General features: G+C 38.8%; 1 long non-coding RNA gene across 3 annotated transcripts in view; it reads right to left on the bottom strand.

Annotated features, from left to right (window-relative positions):
- LOC107195689 overlaps nucleotides 1–5,781 on the bottom strand; it is a 36,336-nt gene extending 30,555 nt beyond the window's left edge. For 2 of the 3 annotated variants that reach the window (XR_003046348.1, XR_003046347.1), the window contains exons 1-2: nucleotides 5,287–5,781; nucleotides 3,765–3,967 (exon numbers count right to left, since the gene is read on the bottom strand). This is a non-coding gene — a long non-coding RNA (uncharacterized LOC107195689). Of the gene's footprint in view, nucleotides 1–248; nucleotides 1,020–3,764; nucleotides 3,968–5,286 lie in introns of those variants that run through there. The other variant, XR_001516891.2, reaches the window with a different exon arrangement.
- Between the last annotated feature and the right edge of the window lie 884 nt (nucleotides 5,782–6,665).

Here is a 6,665-nt window from a genome sequence, read left to right on the forward strand (position 1 = left end):
TTGCAGCCTTTCTCGGTACCAGGCCCTTCAGAGAATCTAACTGTCATCTCTTTATTATCCATGACCTTCACTGGCAGCCTCACTTGTAGAGCACATCAAGACTTTTTAAAAACTTATTACTAATTTATTTTTATTTTTAAAAATATGTTTTAATTATTTTAAAAATTATTAAGTACTAATTATTAATAAAGAGTAATTTCTAATGACTATAATGAATCACAAAATTTTAAAGTTTACTTTAGTTATAAAAGTAATATTTGTTCCTTATAAACAAAACTAACATGCAAAAACAAATATTAACCTTCTCTGACTTCTCTCTATTCTTCACACCTGAGGTAACAGAAATAAATAGTTTATATATAATCTTATAAATATACATAAATATGTATACGTAATTTTGTGGTTTGATATTTACAAATGTAAAATCATAGTGTACATATGACTCAGCAATTTGTTCTTTTTCACTTAATATATCATGTATATCTTTCCAGATCAATAGGTATATTTGTTAGGATGTTTGGTTGCTATATCAAAGATATTACAAAATATAGACACTTAAATGAGACGTAGGCTTACATATCTGTAATGGTTAATTTTACGTGTCAACTTGACTGGGCTAAGGGATGCCAAGATAGCTAGTAAGACATTATTTCTGGATATGTCTGTGGGAGTGGTTCCAGAAGGGATTAGCATTTGAATTGATGAACCAAGTAAAGCAGATGGCCATCCCCAGGGTCTGTGGATATCGTCCAGTCTGTTGATGGCCCCAAAACCCATGGCCCCTACTCTTGCAACACTGCCTTCTAAAGCCTCATGTGGAGTTTCCAACAATCAGTTGAAGAGGAAGAAAAATCTCAGAACTGATTTACAGGTGGTTGGTTCTTCATGAGATTTAGGCACCACCTAAAAGTAGACAGCTGTAGCACTCCAGCCCCTTTCTGGGTCATCCCTGAGGGACAGTGGTGAAGGAGAATTCTCTGAGTGAGAACTTTGGACAGTGCACTTGGTATTCACTTTACCTGAAAGGAGAAATGGCCAGACATATGATTACATACCAATTCATCGGCTGCAGCCAATGGTTTGGCTGGATAGTCAGGGACTTGAACATGATTGGAAAACTGGTAGCAATGAAATTCGAGGAAGAGGTATGTAGCCCTCAATGAATGGACAAAAAAGTAAACACTAGCCAAAGGGTAACCTCAGCAGAGGAGGATTTTAATAATCAGGTGGATAGAGTGACCTATTCTATGGATACTAGTCAGCCTTTTTCTCCAGCCACCCCTGTCATCACGCAGTGGGCCCACAAAGAGACCATGGTGGCAGGGATGGAGGTTATGCATGGGCTCAGAAACATGGGCTTCCACTCACTAAAGCTGACTTGGCCATAGTCACTGCTGAGTACCCAATCTGTCTGCACTAGAGATCAACACTGAGCCCTCTATATAGCACCATTGAAAACCACAAAGATTTTCTCATCAGTAACCATAAACAGTGAAACAATATATTTAAAGTGATGATAGAAAAGAATTCTCAACCTAGAATTTTATATCCTGAAATAATAACCTTCCAGAATGAAGGTGAAATAAGAAAACATTCTCAAAGGAAGAAAACGAATGGAATTTGTCTCCAGCAGATCTATTCTAAAAGAAATGCCTTCAGGCCAAAGGGAAAGGATATTCAAAGGAAATTTATATCTTCAGAAGTGAAGAAAAAACAACAGAAATGGTAACCATCTATTAATATAAGTATAAAATATACTATACATAAGTATAAAATATTATTTTTTCCTCTCGAGTTCTTTAAAATATATATGGCTGTTGAACACAAAAATTATAACATTGTCTGGTGGGGTTTCATTGTATATGCATTTAAAATAAATGACAACTTTAATATAAAGGTCAGTGGAGTATTAGAGGAAGTATATATATGGTTGTAAGGCTTCTATACTTTAGTTGAACTGGTAAATCTTAACTCTAAATAAACTATGAAAGTTTAGAAATATATATGTAATCCTAGAGTAATCACTGAAGGGAAAAATACAAGGAAAGATAGTCAAAAAGCAAATAGATTAGGAAAGAATATGAAAAATTTCTCCAAAGATCCAAAAAGAAGGCAGAAAAAGAGAAGAGAATGATAAATGCAAATAGTCTGAATATATCAATTAAAAGATAGATATCATCAGATTGAATAAAAAACAAGCCCCAACTATATGTTATTTATGAGAAACCCCTTTTACATATAAATACACATGCACAGGTTAAAAGTAAAGGCTGGATAAAGATATACCACGCAACACTAATCAAAAGAAAGCTTGAGTACTTATACTGATATCAGACAAAGTGGATTTCGGAACAAGGGATACTACCAAGAAAACATGATGCTACCAAGAATAGGAGTGATATTACAAAATGTTAAAAGGTTAATTCGCCAAGAGAACATAACAATCATAATTGTGTTTGTACCTAATAACAGAGCTTCACATTGCCTGAAGCAAAAATTGATGAAATTGAGTTCAACACTCTTCAAAGTAATTGTTAGAATAAGTAGACAGAAACAAATCGAAGAATTAGAAGACCTGAATGACACTATCAACCAACTGGATCTAATTGTCATTTACAGAACTCTCCCCTAACCCTTGCAGAATACACACTCTTTTCAAGTGTACAAAAAACATTCACCAAGATAAATTATTTTCTGGGCCATAAAACAAACCTGAATACATTTAAAGGAATTGCAATCTAGAAAGTGTGCTCTCTGACCGTAATGGAATTAAACTAGAAATCAATAACAGAAAGATATCTGGAAATCTAAATATTTATAAACTCAAATTTAATAAATATTGCCTGAATGTTTCCCCAAAGGCTTTAGCAAAGCAAATTCCTATGTGTGAGAGTGTTTGTTTCTTGAAGAGAAGTTCTTTCTTCAAAGGTTGTTTGGAGGACAAATAAGATTCATCAGTGATCCCTTTGGTATAAACACCTTAGAAGAGGAAATATATATAATAGAATAGCATGAGATTTGGGGCTAACTGGTTATGTGACCTTAAGGAAAACACTACACCTCTCGAAATTTCACTTCACCATAGCAAAGAGTCACTACTGAAGCCACCGGAGTCTGATGACTGGGCTACCACTCCTGTCACCATTGCTTACTAATATGTTACCATTATTGGGCAAATTAATTAACTTCCCTGAGCTTCAGTTTTATCACCTGTACAATAATAATGATTCAGGTCACCCTAAGCCCTGGTTTGCCTGGGACGGTCCTGGCTTATGCTTGTTGTTCCGCTATCACTGTTGATAGTGTCCTGGTTGCAGTGATAAATATATGCTCGCTCTAATAACACTACCTACATATTACAGGGTTGTCGACAGGAGTAAGTCAGCTATTTTGTATAAAATGTCTAGAATGGTGCCATGCAGTCAGGATCATAGCCACCTTTTCAGTATATCTGAGTGCCCGCTATGGTCCAGGCACTTTCCCAGGTGCGAGCTACGGGGGGTGGGGAACAGGACAGACACTCGGGGTGTGGGGCCCGGTGTGGTGGTGAAGTGAGCAGGCTCCGATGCTAGACTACCAGAGGATGAATCCTGGCTCTACTCACTATTGGCTGTGTGACCTTGAGCAAGTAATTTTAGTTCATATCTGTCCTATGAGTTGTGATGAAGATTGAATGGGTTAATACTTGCAAAGCACTGAGACTAATACCTGGTACATAGTAGGTGCTATATACATATTCGTTAAATAAAATAAATAGAACTTACATTCTAAATGTTAGGAAGATTAGATGCATTGGTATATGCAATGGTTATATGTATTTATACTGGAGACTTGTCTTTTTAAACTAAAGTTGTTCATCCTGGTGGTTTTCCCAAAACAAAAGAAGACGCCTCCCAAGGTGAATGATGTCTCCTCCACTTCTAGAGCCAGAAGACTTCCAGGAGCTTTTAGAGGGCAATTTTCCTAACTTAAAAAAAAAAAAAAAAAAAAAATTACCATCCCATAATATTTTCACAACAACCATAGAAAATAGATATTAATATGGTTCTTATAAGGAAACTGAGGCTGAAAGACTCTCCAAAGTTATAGAGCTTTGTGTCTTTTTGATCAAGTTTTTGGCGAAAGTGTTAAGGTGACTGTGGTATTTAAGTGTGCTTGCTAGAGGACAGCAAGCCAGCTTCATTTGCCGAATCAGGCCAGAACAAGTTCAAAGAAGACATCAACTACGCCCGCGTGAAGAAGCTAGACTGTTCCATTATTGGAGGTGGAAAAGCTGTAATAACGAAACCGTAATTCAAACACAGGCAGTCTAGCTCCAGAGAACATACGTAGAACATTGCAGTGACAGGAAAGAAAGGGACCCTGAAGCCAATCAGTGCTATGGATCCAACAGTCAGCCTTTGGCTTTCATGGGAGGGGACAGCACACCCACGCCCATGTGCCGCCTGCAGCCTAACGACTTCCAACTTGGTGTTTAAGGACCCTCCCCACCCACCAGCTCCCAGGCTTTTTCATAGATTTCACCCATCACTATTTCCAACACCCATAAGCACAGAAGCACTTTCTTTTCTGTCAGGAGACTCCAAACATTTTGAATGGCTAATGCACATGGACCTAATTCAGACTTTGCTGACTGAAGCCTGACCACCATGACGACCTTTATTCGCCATAATATACGCACACCTATGCGGTTAGCAATGCTTCTGCCCTCACCCTCCATCTCTTGGAATGTGTAAAATGTGCCTGTGAAATATCCTAATCCTTTTTACTCTGAGTGCCTTTTTCCCTGGAGCCTTGCAAGTGCTCTCTCTTCTAATGGCCTGTTTTTAAGGGTCTCCTCGAGACCGGAGATGAGACCAGAGATGATACTCAGGCCTTAAATCTAATGGCATCAGAGCCTGTCCCCATTTTAAACATTTCTAATAGGCTCAGAAAGAAGCCCAGGAAAATGGACTACCTTATCCTTGGTTTCTCATGTGCCCTAGGGAAGTCCTGGTTTAGAAGACGCCCTTCTAACTCTATGAGAAACTGCAACTGCTGATGACATCTGACTCTGGCCGCTGTTTGATATCCCTGACATAGGTCACAAGCTTTTGACCCATCTTCCAGTCTTCTCTGGACAATTGCGTGGTTTTTCACAGATCCGAAGAGAAGAACAAAGGGCAAAGACTGAAAAATCTCAGAGTTATAAAAGAGGAAGAATCGTAGATGTTTTTTTCTTATTCAAAATGCGTAATTTTAAAGATGTATTGATGTTGCTTGACAGTCCCCGTAAGAAAAACTTACTTTCTTTTCTTAATTCTGCTCCTGGACTTCCTTCCAGCTATTAGATGAAGTCAGAGGTGAAGTCCATTGAGTAATTCCAGGCTCTGCTAGAGACCCTATGATTCACTCAGTTCTGAATTACTTGGTAACCTGACGGCGGATGTTACCTTTTTTATACTAGGTTGTGAATTTCTAACTCTTGAGATGCCAGGCAAAAACACTGTGAGAAGGAAAAGGATAAAAGGACGAAGAATCTGAGAAAATGTGTTTTCCTTTGGAAGCCTTTTCTGTCTCCATGCCATGGGGGACAGCGGAACCACCAAGCCCTCATTTATAATTAGCGTTAGTAAAACCAGAAGCTTTGGGGAATATTGGTTCCAGACCGAGGCATGAGTGACAACTCTTGATCAATTTTGTGAAAGAGGAGACAGGATTTTAAAAAGTTGAAATACAGAATGTCATATATTAGTTGCTAAACTCATAGGGTTCTACTTAAGATAATTCTTACAACAAATATTACAAGGGTAAATTCCTTTTAAAAAGAAACAACATATTTTTCTTTTTTGACGGGGAGAGCAATGTACTCTTTTCCTGGAAATTACCAAAGCTACAATGCGTCATTGATGTATATCATGCTGATTAATGCCTGATGGGTAAGAGAAATCCAAGAGTGAAGTAGTTCAATGTTGTCACCCAACGGGTGGCGACACCTGCTGGAGCCTCCAGAGTGAAGTTCATACTATCTCCTGTGTTTTACCAGGGTCAGAAAGAGCCCAGTAAGAGTCTGAGAAGAGTGGAGCCTGGAGCTGAGCGTGGAAAGGGTTCGTTTGAGTGGAAGTAGCTTGTGAACTCGCTCAGAAACCTCCTCTGAGCTGTTAGGGTTGTCTTCCTCTGCCAGCTCCAGGACGTCCAGTGAAGTAGTTTGGTTTTCCCTTTTGCAGTGAGATCCAGCCAATTGGCCACATGGTGCTCATTCCACATTTACTGCTCAAATACAGGCAAGTCAATCCATTTACCTCTCTAAAAATACTGGGGTCTAAGGTTATGCTCCTAGAATATTCAAGAAAGTGAGACACATGGGGCATGTGGAAGCTCCTGGGGCTTCCTGGCATTCAGGAGCAGGGCAATGGGTCATGCTGTGCTTAATGATTAGGTTTTTATCCTATAGCTCTGTACCATTTACGACATTATTGGGGTGGGGGGACTTGCTTTGGCACTACATAAATATGTGAAATTATTTTTACCAGCATTCTTTCGATCCGGAGGCACCATTGTTTGGTGGGAAAGATATAGCTTTGGAGTAAAGCAGTATTTTACCTCTGGTGCCTCCATGCAGCAGCTCTGGGACCTCAGAAGCTGAACACTTTATTCTTCTAACCTCCATTCCTCATTGGTAAATG

The sequence above is a fragment of the Pteropus alecto genome, unplaced genomic scaffold (assembly GCF_000325575.1).
Source record: "Pteropus alecto unplaced genomic scaffold, ASM32557v1 scaffold21, whole genome shotgun sequence".
Classification (NCBI taxonomy): Eukaryota; Metazoa; Chordata; class Mammalia; order Chiroptera; family Pteropodidae; genus Pteropus; species Pteropus alecto.